The following is a 16803-nucleotide window of genomic DNA, read 5'->3' on the forward strand; positions in this document are numbered from 1 at the left end:
CTCATGGACTTCAGACTCCTGCATCTCCTGGCCCTTAGTCTGGTAGACAGATGCATTCACACGTTTTGAAACCGAAAATTCAAAACACGTACTTGATCCAGCATGCTCCCACCTCATACTAACTTCCAAGGCTAATATTCCACTGGAGCTACACCTATAAAGGTCACTAAGGATTGTGGAGAGAGCTAAGCCACTGGATGGTTTCCAGCCCTCACTTTCTGTGACTTGACTGACTAGATTTGCATTCCTGAATCTCTCCTTTAAAGGGGCCTTGGAATGTTGGGTCCTCTTTGTTTGTGACTATACTTTGTTCAGTGGCGTCTTACCTGCTGCCTAAGTAGCCTGTCCTTCATTTACTTTGAATGAGGGTTAAGTGGGGTGAGTGCGCAGTCTACAAGTTCCTCCCTTGCTTTTAGTTAGCAGCCAGATGATAACTCACAGATCTCCATCATTCTGACCATGTTGCCTTTACCTCAGCACTGGGATCACAGATGAACACTGGGGCTCACTCAAACCCAGCCCTTCATTCCTCTAGGCCAACTGAGCTATCCCAGACCAGAAGCGAACTTCTGTTTTTCAAGCATGTTGTTACATTTTTTGGCTTTTCTTTTTCACTTGGGTGTTTGTGTCTGTGTGTGGGTTTGTGCACAGCAGTGTGAATTCTCATGGAGGCCAGAAGCATCCAGTACCCCTAGAGCTGGAGTTAGGAGGCACCCAGTGTGGGTGCTCCAAATCAAACTCCCTGCCCTCAGAGAGGACAGTGTGTGCTCTTAATCACTGAGCCATCTCTCCAGCCCAGAAGCCTGCCAACTTCCTAACCAGGAATGTCTGCCTTTATCCCCTGGCCTTATTTTCAGCCTGTGTAAAATGATGTGCTTTCCTGACAGCTGACTTTTCTCTCTAGCCTTATGTAAATGTCACCACAATTCACTTAGTCCTGCAAAGGAAAAGAAAAAAGAAAATAAGCCTGGGTTCCAGCCTTCTCTCCTTGCTTCCCCTTCCTGTCACTTTCTCTCCCCCACCTCTCTGGCCTGCATTATGTTCCTTACTAATTTTGAAGTTTTTACTCTATTTTTACTTATTTGTGTGTGGGCCCCATGTGCAAGTGTGGAGAGGTCAGAAGACAGCTTGCAGAAATTGTTTCCCAACTTCTGCCATATGAGAGCTGGGTATTGAACTCAGGTGGTCAGGCTTGGCCTCAGGTGCCTGACCAACCGAGCCCCACCCCACCCCCGGCTCGGCTCATTGGTTGTGTCCTCTCTAAGCTGCTTATATGTCATCCCTCTTGCCATGACCCAAGTCACAAGTTGAAGTCCTAGTATCTTCACTAGGAGTCCCTTGGAACAAGGAGTTCCTTGCAGGTGGTTACCCTCAGGCCACTTGTCTTTGTGCTGCACCATGTTCTGGAATGGTCTTCCTCTTACTCAGCCTTGTACAGCACCTGTTCATCTTTCACGACTCACCCTAAGGGCTACCTTTCTCATAAAAGTATTCCCGACTTTGTTGCATGGTAAAAAAAGAAAGAAAGAAAGAAAGAAAGAAAGAAAGAAAGAAAGAAAGAAAGAAAAGAAAGAAAAGAAAAGAAAAGAAAAGAAAAGAAAAGAAAAGAAAAGAAAAGAAAAGAAAAGAAAAGAAAAGAAAAGAAAAACAAAAACCTGTCTGCCCTCTCTACACTAAATGGCTACACACCATCCTGTCATAATGCCTGAGAAGACTTTTTTGAAGTCAGCTTTCACATATCGAATTCCTGGTAGCAAATATTATAACTGACATCTTCCATCTTCCTGGCTCTGGTACAGTTCTCAGCACACTCCATGTTTCTCAAGTCTGTTGAAAGAATGACTTGTGATACCCTATGAGTTATGTTTCCCCTGCATCGTCCCACTTCGTTCTCACAGTGGTCAGTGCCATTCATGGAAAACCAGAGCAGAGGCTGGTGATGTAACTCAGGAGTAAAGGCACTCACTGACAAGCCTGCCTTTCAGACTCCCAAACCCATCTGGCAGAATGAGCAACCCAACTCCAAAAAGTTGTGTTTCCTCTCTCTCTCTCTCTCTCTCTCTCTCTCTCTCTCTCTCTCTCTCTCTCTCTCTCTCTCTCTGTCTCAAACACACACATACGTTATTTTTTATAGAAAGAAAGAAAGAAAGAAAGAAAGAAAGAAAGAAAGAAAAGAAAAGAAAAGAAAAGACATTAAAACTGGAAAAGAAGAATGCAGCTTGCCCAGGGACCTGTGTAACTCCCAGAGCCAGGGTTATAATCCAGATTGCTTCATTAATGTGACTACATATACAGCTGTTTCTATGTTCTAAATGTTGGTATCTCCCCAGTTCCTGTTGAAGTCCTAACTTTCAAGAGCACCTAAGGAAGGGGTCTGGTTATGATAGCAGATTCTGTACAAATGGAACTGGTGTCTTGTAGGTGGAGGGGCTGGAGAGATGGCTCAGTGACTAAGAACACTCAGTGTTCTTCCTGAGGACCCACGTTCAGTGTCCAGTAACCACCTTGGGCAGCTCACAGCTACCTGTAACACCAGTTCCAAAAGATCCAATACCCTCTTCTGGCCTCAGGTACCTGCATGAACATGGTGCACAGATAGACAGGCAGGCACACACTCACATAAAACAATTCAAAACATAAAGCAAGAAACAGAATACCATCTCCATTGTCTTATAACATTAAATTCTGTCCTGTATAATAAAAGTGTTCTCTTTGCTCCTGAATGCACAGTATAACTAGTTCTGTTTTTCAACTCTTCCAAGTCATTGTGTTTTAAGGATGTCCTAAAAATAAGGTTTGATCTCACTACTACCAGACCATCCTAAGAGCACTACTTTTAGCGTGACTGTTTTCATTCATTGTGTTATTAATCAGACTACAGGGCTCTAGGAAAGCCTTGCTGCCACCGCCCCTCCCCCTCACCTTGTTTCCTTCTCAGGGAACAGTACACTTTAGGAGATTTTGGGTGTGTCCTCTGTTCCACATTACCATCCACCTCCTAAGGCTTTGCCCTCATACAGAAGAGGGAAGTGATACAGAGTCTGCCATGGGAGACAAAAAAAGCAAGGAGCAGCATTGCTTCACAGACCTCTACAGACAGTGGTGTGTGTGTGTGTGTGTGTGTGTGTGTGTGTGTGTGTGTGTGTATGTGTGTCTGTGTGTGTGTCTGTGTGTGTGTCTGTGTGTGTGTGTCTCTGTGTGTGTGTGTGTGTGTGTGTGTGTCTGAGAATGTGCTTTTCAATTTCTTTCACCAAAGGCCTCTGAGTCTTGTATTTTTATTTCCTCCTATGCCTGAATCAAAATTTCAATGTCTACAGAATTCTACATGGAAAGTGTACACCAACCCTTGATAACAACCTTTTGGCACCCCGGACCAACAATGAGATGTCTACTCTCAGTCCACTAGGTTTCTGTCCATCAAGTTTTAATATTTTCATTTTGTGTTTGGACTAATGGTTTGAATCTAAGTGGATTTTAGTTTTAGGATTGTTTGTTTCTTCTTATGAAATTGATATTCATTTTTTATATGTCAATATATATACACATATATATAAATATATTCATATTTTACCCTGAAATATAAATCCTTCTTTAAATCTGAAAATGTTTTTTGGATTTGGGGGGTGGATTTTTAATTAATCACTTTATTTGTTTACATTTCAAATGATATCCCCCTTTAACCGTCCACAACCACCCCCACCCAACCCTCTTTCTCCTGCCTCCTCTTTGCCTATATGAGGGTGATCCCCCACTCCCCCACCCAGTCCCACCCATCCTCTAGCATCCCCCAACACTGGGTCATCAAACCTACACAGGACCAAGGGCCTCTCCTCCCACTAATGCCGAACAAGGTCATCCTCTGCTACTTATGTATCTGGAGCCATGGATCCCTCCATGTATACTCTTTGGTTGATGGTTTAGTCTCTTGGAGCACGGGGTGGTCCAGTTAGTTGATATTGCTCTTCCTATGGGGATGCAACCCCCTTCAGCTCCTTCAGTCCTTCCCCTAGCTCTTTCACTGGTATCCTCATGCTCAGTTAGATGGTTGCCTATGAGTATCTGCATCTGTATTGGTCAGGGGACAATCATACCAGACTCCTGTCAGCAAGTGCTTCTTGGCATCAGCAATAGTGTCTGGGTTGGTGTCTCCAGATAACTAATATCAACAATCGGCAAATGGGACCTCAAAAAATTGCAAAATCTTTTGTATGACAAAGAACCCTGTCAATGAAACAAAATGGCAACCAACAGATTGGGAAAAGATCTTTACCAATCCTATATACTATCAAAGGCTAATATCCAGTCTATACAAAGAACTCAAGAAGAACTCCAGAGAACCAAATAACCCTATTAAAAATGGGGAACAGAGCTAAACAGAGAATTCTCAACTGAGGAATACTGAATGATCATGAAGCACCTAAAGAAATGTTCAACATCCCTCGTCACCAGGTCTTAAACGCGTTCTCACGACCGGCCAGGAAAGAACACAACAAACCAGAATCTTCTGCGGCAAAACTTTATTGCTTACATCTTCAGGAGCAGGAGCGCAAAACCCCAAGCCCCAAAAACGAAAGCCCCCTTCTTACATCTTTAGGAGCCAGAGCGTCAGAGCGCGCCAGAGCGCCAGAGCGCAGAGCAAGAGCTCTATTGTTTACATCTTTAGGAGCAAGCGAGCAGGCGCCAGAGCCAAAAGCACAAGAAGCGCAAGTAAGAGAGAGAATGGCGGAAACCCCGTCCCCTTTAAGGAGGAGTTATCCTTCGCCTAGGACGCATCACTCCCTGATTGGCTGCAGCCCATGGCCGAGCTGACATCACGGGAAAGGCAGAGTACAAGTAGTGGTAAAATACCCTTGGCACATGCGCAGATTATTTGTTTACCACTTAGAACACAGGATGTCAGCGCCATCTTGTGACGGCGAATGTGGGGGCGGCTCCCAACATCTCCCCCTTTTCTTTTAATAAGAGCAATAGGCCACCCATATTAATGAGAGTGGAGATAGAGGTCAAATCCCCAGTGTGTAGGTAAAGGAGCCATGTACAGGATTAGCTCTTAGGCTCACAGGCTTTTACCCAGAGCAACCCTGACCTGCTCCCGTGTCGTTTTGCCTGGAGAGAAGGACACTTGGACACTCAACCTTCTTGAAAGATGACATGTCTCCCTAGAATAGGCTCATATATGCCGCAGAGCCCTTCTACTGCAGTGCTTAGCCGTGCAACTCTCTCGGGCTGCTGAAGCACACTCACTCTATCCCATGCAATGAGACTAGCCTCGTGAGATGTAAGAACTGAGTGGCCAGCGACCTATTGCCTAAGCATAGATATCAGGGGAAGCACCATGTTCTAGTACTGCAAGTGCCTGGGCAATAACCACCTTGTCTCTCCTAGTTTAGGCCTTAAGCTTACAGACCAACCAAAGAAGCAACACTAATCCACAGCAAAGTGTATCTCCAAATAATATCAATCCCACCCATTCTTTAAAGAAGGAAAATGTTGAGGAGATTCAATTGGGTAATCCTTTGGTCAGGGACAGGTCCAAGCGCGTGGAGTTGACCTGAAGTCTCAATTCCCGAAGGATCTGTTTAAATTCAGCCGTCCAATTCTGTAACATATACTGAAAAAGACTTTTTGACAAATTAGCTGCCCTAGTAAATTTAACATACTGAATGGAAGTAACACACAATCCCGGAAACTTTTGTTTACATCCCAGCTGAGCTATTTGCCATAATACATCTAGTTGTTTCTGGACAAGATCTATGAGTTGATTAACCAGCATGAGACCACCCTGTATCTTGACATTAGCTGAGGCCTGTTTATCTATGACTGTAGTCACTGAGGCTGACAAAGTGTTAATGGTGTCAGTCGTCTGGACCTGTCCAGACAGAGCCAAGGCTGTCTGAATCAAGGCTAAACCCAGTTCCTAGTTAGTGGTAAAAAAGCAGGGGAATACTTGAGCATTATACATCACCGTCATTGGGAGTGGAAATGTCGACATTATCCCCCAATGCTGCTCTCTCTTTATTATTGACGCCCCGGACATCACCAAGACGAGGGACATCAGTATTCCCTTGGTCAGTCTGGATTTTTCGGGTGAGTCTTTCTGGTATCCAAAATGGGTTGTCTTCATTCTGTGGGAAAACACAAACCGCTCCCCTGGATCTTATCAAAATAGGATCCGGGCCATACCATTTATTATCAAGGACATTTTTCCATTTAACCATCTCATTGGGCCTATCTGGCTCTGAACAATGACGTTCAGCCGCAGTATGGCCATGAGCATCAATATTTAAAAAATTGAGTGTAAAGAGTGCCATAGACACAGACACTCTTGGTGCTCGGGGTAGAGTCTCGATTCCCCTCTTCTGTTTTATAAGATAGGCTTTGAGGGTGCGATGCGCACGCTCAACAATACCCTGTCCTTGAGGGTTGTATGGAAGTCCAGTCAGATGGGTTACGTCCATCTGACGGCAGAACTGCTGGAATTTTTGAGACGTATAAGCTGGTCCATTATCAGTCTTAAGGAGTTTGGGTTTTCCCCAAGCACTCCATGCCTCAAGGCAATGTTGAATCACATGTGAGGCTTTTTCTCCGGTTAACGGAGAAGCAAACATGATGCCAGAACATGTGTCAATGGACACATGGAGATATTGAAGTTTTCCAAAGGAAGAAACATGTGTAACATCCATTTGCCAGACCTGTAGAGGTCGAATACCGCGTGGGTTAATTCCCACATGAGGAACTGGCAAGAACTCACAGCAGCTTTGACATTGAGTAACAATGTCACAGGCTTCTTTTCTTGTCAAGGAGAAACGACTGCGTAATGTTTCAGCCGTCACATGAAAATTGTTATGAAAATTTCTTGCAGCCTCTACCGGGGATGATAGGGCAGCAGCCACCACTTTAGTGGCCTTATCTGCCAAATCATTTCCCAGAGCCATGGGGCCAGGTAGGCCTGAATGGGCTCTAACATGAGTAATATAAACAGGAAATCTTCTAGATAACAAAACTAATTGTATCTGCTGAAAAATATTGGCAACTCTACTGGAAGGCTTAATCACTCCAGCCACTTCTAAAAGATTTACTGCATTAACCACATAACAGGAATCTGACACAATATTAAGGGGTTCTAAAAAGGTTTTTAAAACTTCTAAAACCACTAAACATTCTACCACTTGAGGTGAATTTTCATTATATTGTTTGGATACCACTTTACCATTAGCCACATAGGCACCTATGCCAGTTTTTGATCCATCAGTATATACCACAATCCCATTTTTAAGTGGGTTTCTTACTGTTATTTGTGGAAACACAACAGATTGATTTTGGGCAAACTGTAAAATTGGATGTTTTGGATAATGGTTATCTATTTGTCCTGAAAAGGAGGTAACTAAAACTGCCCAATCATTAGATGTGGCTGCCAAGGTTTGAACCTGTGCAGCGGTATAAGGTACAATTAAAAGATATGGACTTCGCCCAAAGTGGGTGATTGCTGCTTTTAGGCCTTTAAGGGCAAGCTGTGCAATTGCATCAGGATACCAATCTATTATTTTAGCTGGGGATACGTTTGGATGGATCCACAACAATGGCCCGTTCTGCCACAAAACTGCGGTTGGCAATTGTGCTGTCTTAAAGACACACAAACTGAAAGGCTGCGAATCTTCAATACGTTGTAATTGTGTATTCTGTAAGGCTTTTTCCACCTTTTGTAAGGCCTGGTTAGCAGCTAGAGTAAGAGCCCTAGGGGAGGAGATATGAGGATCTCCTTCTAAAATACCAAACAAAGGCCTTAACTCAGCGGAAGGAATCTTTAAAAAAGGTCTGAGCCAATTAATATCTCCCAACAGCTTTTGAAAATCATTTAAGGTATGGAGGTGATCTCTTCTTATCTAAACATGTAAATATTGATTTTTCTCAAAGGAGGAAATATGCGTGACATCCATTTGTCAGACCTGTAATGGCCTGACGCCACGAGGGTTTACCCCTACGTGAGTAGATAAAATTTGACAACAATCTAAAGGCATTATTAAGTAATCAGAATCATTTTCAGTAGAACCAATCTCTCTGGCAGCTCTAGGAATACCAGAGGAAGAAAAAACAGCCATGTAGGCTTGGCAAAATTATTAGTTGAGCTATTCTGTCCCCTTGTGATATAGAAAAGACAACTTGAGGACAAGAACAGAGAACCTGAAGTTCCCCTTTATAATCTTGATTTACAACTCTAGGGTGGACAATAAGACCTTGCAGGCTGCAAGAGCCTGCCTCTGTCATTCTGGCCACAAAATCTGAGAAGGACTCCTGAGGTCCCTGGATGATCTTAGTTAATTGTCCAGTGGCTTCACCTGCTTGGGAGAGCGCCTTCCAGGTCCTAATAGCCTTTTCATCTGATTCAGAACTATTAAGAACTGGCTCCTTGAGCTCACCTAGTGATGAGTATAGGCTCCTTCTCCTAGAGACCTCCGCTAATTGATCTTTTTTCTTTTCTTTTTCCTTCTCCTTCCTTCTAATCTCTCCCCAGGTATTCTTACCTGACCTAAACTTTTCCTCGGGTTCAAGACCCTTGGAAAGGCCTGTATACTTATTTTGTGTACCATATTTTCTCTTTGCTCCTACTCTCTCTCCCCGCTTTACTTCTGATAGATTGTCCTGAACTTCATCCAGAATTTTTAGCCCTATCTTAATCACTTGATAACATGTGAAAAAGAACAAAAGGGCTCCTAACACTAGAAAAAATTCAAGGCCAAACATACCTTGTAAAGCTATTTTCCACTTTACTTCTGATAGACTGTCTTGAATTTCGTTAGAAAGTTCAAGGCCAGGCGTACCTTGTAAAGCTATTCCCCACTTTACTTCTGATAGACTGTCTTGAATTTCCTTAGAAAGTTCAAGACCAGACTTACCTTGTAAAGCTGTACTCAATGGTACTTCTGTTCCCCAGCTGAAAAGTTCTGAATTCATGCAGTTGAATCCTTCTCAACAGTCTGTTTTACGGGAACCTTTATTACCGTGACCCGCAGTTCTGGTTCCGGAATGAAGGATCTTCCTTGCGCCGGTCCCGAGTTTTCTTGTATTTTTTCGTCCCGGATTTCAGCACCAACTCTTAAACGCGTTCTCACGACCGGCCAGGAAAGAACACAACAAACCAGAATCTTCTGCGGCAAAACTTTATTGCTTACATCTTCAGGAGCAGGAGCGCAAAACCCCAAGCCCCAAAAACGAAAGCCCCCTTCTTACATCTTTAGGAGCCAGAGCGCCAGAGCGCGCCAGAGCGCCAGAGCGCAGAGCAAGAGCTCTATTGTTTACATCTTTAGGAGCAAGCGAGCAGGCGCCAGAGCCAAAAGCACAAGAAGCGCAAGTAAGAGAGAGAATGGCGGAAACCCCGTCCCCTTTAAGGAGGAGTTATCCTTCGCCTAGGACGCATCACTCCCTGATTGGCTGCAGCCCATGGCCGAGCTGACGTCACGGGAAAGGCAGAGTACAAGTAGTGGTAAAATACCCTTGGCACATGCGCAGATTATTTGTTTACCACTTAGAACACAGGATGTCAGCGCCATCTTGTGACGGCGAATGTGGGGGCGGCTCCCAACAACCAGGGAAATGCCAAACCACACAACCCTGAGATTCTACCTCACACCAGTCAGAATGGCTAAGATCAAAGATTCAGGTGACCGCAGATGCTGGCGAAGATATGGAGAAAGAGGAACACTCCTCCATGCTGGTCAAACCACTTCTGAAATCAATCTGGCGATTCCTCAGAAATTTTATAAATAGATCTACCTGAAGACCCAGCTATACCACTAATTGGCATGTACCCAAAACATACCCCAACATATAACCAGGACACATGCTCCACTATGTTTATAGCAGCCTTATTTATAATAGCCAGAAGCTGGAAACAACCCAGATGTCCCTCAACAGAAGACTGAAAATGTTTTAAATTCAGCTGTTACTTATCTTCATTCCTGTTCCATGCAATTTTCTCTATTTTGAGTTTCTATAACTAGATTTGACACAGAGATTTTATACTATCCTCCAAATCTCGATCTTTCTTTCTCCATTCTCCTCTTTGGTGTTGTTGTTGTTGTTGTTGTTGCTGCTGGTGATGGTGATGGTGATGATGATTTATTTGTTTTGTTTTGTTTGTGTAGTTGTGTGTTTTGTTAGTCCTGGGTAATTTTCTCTGATATATTATCCAATTCCCTAATTTTGTTTGCAACAATGTTCAGTTGCCAGTGCTGATTTCTTGTCCTTTTGAGGTAAGGTTTTGCTATGTAGTTCTGGTGATTGGCCTACCAGTCTCTACAGAGATGGGACTGGCTTCAAACTTGTAGTAATCTTCCTGTCTCCGTTTAGCCTGCTTCTTAATTTCTTAATACGACCACTGTCTTCTCATTTGTTAATCTCCCTACAACTTTCATCTCATTCTTTTAAAAAGCTATTAGGTCTTTTTTAATATACTTTGTTTTTTATTTATCTTTTAAACCTGTGTGTGAGCATGGGTGGGTGGGCATGTATGTACAACAGGATCTTTCTACATAGGCCTGGCTACCCTGCCACTTGTTGACAGGGTTAGGGTTAGGATTAGGCCTCAGATTCACAGATATCCACCTGCCCCTGCCTCCCAAATGCTAGAACTAAAGGCATGTGTTACCAAGCCTAGCATCTCATTAACCATTTTAATCACTTTTATTTAGAAATATTTCTTTTACTTATAGTTGCCTGAATAAATTATCCCATTTGTGCACATATGGGCCCGATTTGTGTCAGCTTGCTTACTTGCATGCTTAGTAGTGTTTTGCTGGGCAGGTCTCCTCAGTGACCTTGTTTGCTTCAGTTTGGAGGTTTTTTGTTTTGTTTTGTTTTTGGTTGTTTGGTTTGGTTTTTGTTGTTGTTTGCCTTTTTGCAGGGGTGAGGGTAGGGAATAAGGCATGCATCCTGGAGGTGTCTACCCAAAAGGGTCTGCTCTGGATTTTCCCGGTAGCCACCAGATTTTCTTGTCTGACTAGTTTGTAGTCCTTAATGCTTTGAGACTCAGGACTCTGAGTACATGCAGGGCTTCTTAGGAATCTGCAGCTCCAAGGCCAGGCTCTCACTTGTTCTAGCATGCTGGCTTCCCAGTATTGAATGGAACTTTGTACACCGAAAGTCAGGTGACCCAAGATTTATTCTGAGATAGAAAGAGAGATATACTCACACTGCACTTTGAAGTCTCAGAAGTCGCATAGCATCACTGTCACCAAATGAGTCATTTGAACCTGTCATAAATCCTTACCTAGACTAAGAGGGCCAGAACATACACCCTTCAAAAAAAACCTTGTCAAACGAGCATGTGGATTAGATATGTATTCATGACTATATATATATATATATATATATATATATATATATATATATAGGAACAATCTGTCACAATGCACTCTGTACTTGATAAGTTTTGGTATTCATGCTCCAGGCAACCAGTGTCCATTTTTTTCCATGCTCATCAGTGTGGGCTATTTCTTCCCTCTAAGGCAGCCCCTGGAGACCATGGTGAAGGCAGTCCCCCAGAATAGAGGCATGTGTATCTCCCATTCAAACAACAAAAAACAGTAGTTTCTACCTTTCCAGCCAGACTTCAGTGGAATGTGCTGGAGACGAACACTTTCCCACAGAAATAAACTGATAAAGACTCCAAAGTGAGGACTGCCCTTGAGGGAGGCTCACAAGTAGATTGCATTTCAGTACTGATAATACCTCTGACGCAAGGAAGGAGAACTCTGGTCTCAGTCCCACTTTATGAAGCCCCTGTGGAGCTCGCAATGAAGGAATGGCTACAATTTAGGGGTGTGGGTGAGTATCATTCCTATGGTGCTGCATAGAGTACAATGGAGCTTTTCCTTTTTTCTTCTTTCTTCATAGGTGCTGAGATTGCAGGCGTGTAACCATGCCCATCCCACATGCACTGTTACTTCCAGCTCATAACTCAAGGTGTAAATTCTACAAATGACCTTATTTTTTTGTTGTCCTCATCTCACCTAATTATCAAGAGAAAAAAAAAAAACTAAATGTCATTTTAAAATGAAAGACAGATTTTTTTTTTAAAGCACAATATAGGGCTGGTGAGATGGCTCAGTGGGTAAAGGCATGGGCCACACAAGCCTAATGATGTCAGTTAAATAGATCACTAAATGCACATAAATGTGGAAGGAGAGAACTAAGGCTACAAAGTTGTCCCCTGACCCCCACATGTACAGGATAGCATGTTCTTCTGCGAACACACACACATTAAAAATTGTAAAAAAAAATTGTTATTATTAAAAATAAAAAACTGTTAAATATTTTAACTACCTAAAGCCCAATGTGTAAAAAGTGTACATATGATAAAATAAGAATTTTTGAATTGGTAGGTTATGTCTCAACATGGCTACTGGTTATTAATGTGCAGCAGGATTCCATAATTGCATGTATTTTTTCCTTCCTTTTGGCTAAAGTATGGTAAGATCATGTATTTTTTTCTCCGCACAGTTGTTGTTGCTTATAAGAGAAGAAAATGAGTAATAATTACAAATGATTCCTCTAACAAAGAGATCAGTATAGAAAACTATGAAAAAGGTATTCCATGACTGCTGGGTGAGATTGTTAACGATGCAGAGAAAAGAACAAACCAACATGAGGTCTGCTTTCCACAGAGAGAGGATGAAACAATTGAGTCTAAAATAAATATAAATTGTGACAGATTTAGTTGTATTCAAGAAATGGCACGTTCAGGGCAGGAGAGTCAGCTATAGGTTAAGAGCACTGGCTGTCTTCCAGGGGACCCAAGTTGGGTTCCTAGCACTCACACAATGGCTAACATTCATCTGCAACTCCAATTTCAGAGGATCTGACACCCTCTTCTGGCCTCTACGCATACAGCAAAGTCATGGTGCAAAGACATATACTGTGGGCAAAATGCTCATACACCAAAATTAACTAGAAAATAAATATGTTTTCTTTTAAAGAAATAGAAAACACAAGGTTCCCTCCAAAAGTGCAGGGGAAACGCCAGGGGCATCATGGGAAAGCTAGCTCTTATGATCCCCTGAGAATACTTCTAGCAGAACCCCTCTATACAGTGGTAGGACCCAGCCACTTCAGATTCCAGCTTAGAGCTCCAAAGCCAAGACAGGCAGTTGCCAAGAATCAACCAAGGTGCTCTCGGAAACAATAATTCTGTGATTAATCTCTTGGAATCAACTCTGGAGAATAATCAATCACAGAAGGAGCCTGAAGGCAGCTGTAGGTGACTCAGTAGGCAGCATTGACATCTACCAGGGAGGCAGGAATCCAGGAAACTAGAGAGGGCCTTTGAAACTTAAGGGCTGGGGAAGGCACTTCAGGAAAGGTCCCCAAGCAGTCCTGGGCTGCATAGTAATGGCAGTGGAAATGGAAGACACAGATCAACATTGGCAACTGTCCCTTAGGGGGACTTCTACTCACTGAAAAATGAGACTCTTAACTTACACCACAAAAGAGAAATTCAGTACAAGTCTGTACGAAACATAAATGGAGTTTACTGAGAACGACTGTGTGGGGGGTTGGGGAGGTGGTAGTTGTACACATCATGGGGCCTTCTTGGTTACTTTGCTACTACTATGGAGAGAAAGCATGACCAAGGCAACGTATAGAAGAAGGCGTCTACTGGGCCTCCTGGGTGCAGAGGGCTAGTCCATGACTCTTATGGTGGGGAGCATGGCAGCAGACAGGCATCATACTGCAGTGGTAGCTGAGAGTTTACATCTGATCCACAGGCAGGAGACAGGGAATGCTATGGGCTTTTGAAACTCCTCCATTAGGCTACACCTCTTAATCCTTCCCAAATGTATGGGGGCTATTCGCATTCAGACATCCATAGTGCCCATGGACTGCTCAAGAGAGAAGTTATCAAAGTCACATCTAAGTGTCTTAACAATAAATTCTCTCTCTCTCTCTCTCTCTCTCTCTCTCTCTCTCTCTCTCTCTCTCTCTCTCTGAGAACACACACACACTGTATTGTTGATCTCACACCTACCCATTTCCCTGTAGCCATACTAGTCCCAAACTTGTTATGAAGCTGAAGACATTGACTTACCTGTCTCCATCCCCCTGATTTCATGCCAGGGAAGTACTCTACCAACTGAACAAATGCTTATAAAACAAACTTTTGTTTTGTTTTGTTTTGTTTTGTTTTGTTTTGTTTTGTTTTGTTTTGTTTTGTTTGGAGATAGCATGATGTAGCTCATGGTGGCCCTGGACATGTAATTTTCACACCTTTCCTGAGTCTTGGGATATCAGTAATGTTCAATCACGTCTGACTTAAAGAACTTCTCTTTAGTATATGAGGTTACTGTTGTGTCCGGCCAGCAGATCACAACATGGGTTCTAGCCTGGAAAGGCATTTTGGAAACCTGGAAGAGAAGAGGGGCTAGGTGGCGAGATAAAGAAATGTAGCTAAGACAGTCATTCTGATCAAAGCTCAATTTTACGGTTCCACACGCAATTATAAAGCAGGGGAAGGGGGCCCCAATTCCCGCCAATTAATCTTGGGTTGCAATAGCAGAGTGACAATGTGCAGGGCTCCGAACAGCAAAGCAGCAGGTTCCAGCAATGGGCATGGCAGAATGATTGAGCAGGAAGCTCCACCCCTGAGCAAGCAGGTTTCAGGCTGGGGGAGGGGAGACTACAGGTTACAAAGTGGTATGTCAGGTATGTTGTCTGTGTTTAAAGACAGATAAGAGATGTATAGGCCAGAAAAGGTCAAAGGGATTCATAATGTACTTAGGTTACAGTGTCAGCGCCTGTTTGGTGCCTGTATACCTGTGTGTGGATGCATGTATACAAATTTGTGTTCAAATTTGTGCTGAGGCAGAAGGACACCTCATGTCCATCCAGAGACTTCACCTGGAGATCCATCCCATAAACAACCACAAAAACCAGACACTACAACTGATGCCAACAAGAAATTGCTGACAGGAGCCTGATATATCTGTCTACTGAGAGACTCTGCCACTGCCTGACCAATACAGCAGTAGATGTTCACAGCCATCTATTGGTCAGAGCACAGGGTCCCCAGTGAAGGAGCTAGAGAAAGGAACTATGGAGCTGAAGGGTTTGCAGCCCTATAGGAGGAACAACAATATGAACTAACCAGTACCTCCAGAGATGCCTGGGACTAAACCACCAGCCAAAGAAAACACATGGTGAAACTCATGGATCTAGCTAAATATGTAGTAGAGGAAGGCCTGGTTCGTCATCACTGGGAGGAGATCCTTGGTCCTGTAAAGGTTCTGTGTCCCAGTAAAGGGGAATACCAGGGCCAGGAAGAGGGAGTGGGTGGGTTGGGAAGCAGGGTTGGGGGTAGGAAAAAGGGGATCTTCAGAGGGGAAACAAGGAAAGGGTTTAACATTTGAAATGTATGTAAAGAAAATATCGAATAAAAAAGCATTTGTTAGGATTTTATAGGATGATACCTAATTGCAGTCTTCATCGTTTTTGAATGATGTCTTTTGGCAGACACAGGTGAATCATAAAGTAATAAAATGAATGTTGAAGGACCCGTAGAGAAACCTGTCCCCAAACAGATTTTGGAATTTATTATCTCTACTTGCATTTTCTAGTGATTGTATATTTGAAGGAAAGCTGAAGCATACACAGCTGTGTTTTCTGACAGCTTTTTATTCCCTTAGACTATGCTTTGATTTAATGAGAGCTATTACAGAAATACTGATGTATTTGACATTAATGTGTTCATCACATCATCCACAGGATTTTCACAGTAGCTAAATATTTGACAACAAGGATGCAGCATGGGTAAGTTTTCCAACATTAAGTTCCTATCCAGAGAGTTGGACACACTCTCCACACTGAATTTATGATGGACTTTGTAGTTCAGTCTGGCTCAGAAGAAACTATGGAGCCCAAGTCCCATGAAGAATGCAGAGATCCATCTGGGTCTGATATCTGTGGGATTTCATGATCACACCTGAAATAACAAGGTTTTTAAGAGTGAAGAGTTGGAGATCACTGTGTTAGTCATAAGAATAAATGCAATGTACTCAATTGTAACTAAAAGCTGGCAGTCAATATGTACTGTATATAGCCTTACCAAAATATCAAATTAATTTCAAGAAAAAATAAACAACCAATTAATAACAAATCTTGAATGAAAACAAGAAAAACCAAATAACTAAACTAATCAAAACTCAAACCAAAATCAAACCTCAAAAATTGTGCTTGGTGAGATGGCTCAGTGGGTAAGAGCACCCGACTGCTCTTCCGAAGGTCAGGAGTTCAAATCCCAGCAACCACATGGTGGCTCACAACCATCTGTAACAAGATCTGACTCCCTCTTCTGGAGTGTCTGAGGGCAGCTACAGTGTACTTATAATAAATAAATAAATCTTGGGGCTGGTGAGATGGCTCAGTGGGTAAGAGCACCCGACTGCTCTTCCAAAGGTCCGAAGTTCAAATCCCAGCAACCACATGGTGGCTCACAACCACCCGTAATGAGATCTGATGCCCTCTTCTGGTAGCTGTCTGAAGACAGCTACAGTGTACTTACATATAATAAATAAATAAATCTTAAAAAAAAAAAAATTGTGCAAAGCAAAATTCTTAGTCTGTTCGTTTTGTAGCACAGCCTTACAGCCTGTGGCTGTCCTTGGCAACTTGGCAGAAAAGCAGTTCCTGGAGGTAGATATCTTTGCAGGAGAAATTTAAGCAACACTCTCCTTTTGGAGTGTGGGTCTGAAGGATATGGCCTCCCAAGTCAAAGCTGAACACAGGTTGTAGACTTGGACCCAAGGTTTTACA

General features: G+C 43.0%; 1 long non-coding RNA gene across 1 annotated transcript in view; it reads left to right on the top strand.

The window, feature by feature from the left end:
* Gm32041 overlaps positions 1 to 16803 on the top strand; it is a 145646-nt gene that overhangs the window by 42325 nt on the left and 86518 nt on the right. The gene's annotated exons all lie outside the window — the stretch shown is intronic.

This window comes from Mus musculus, chromosome 14 (genome assembly GCF_000001635.26).
Source record: "Mus musculus strain C57BL/6J chromosome 14, GRCm38.p6 C57BL/6J".
NCBI lineage: Eukaryota > Metazoa > Chordata > Mammalia > Rodentia > Muridae > Mus > Mus musculus.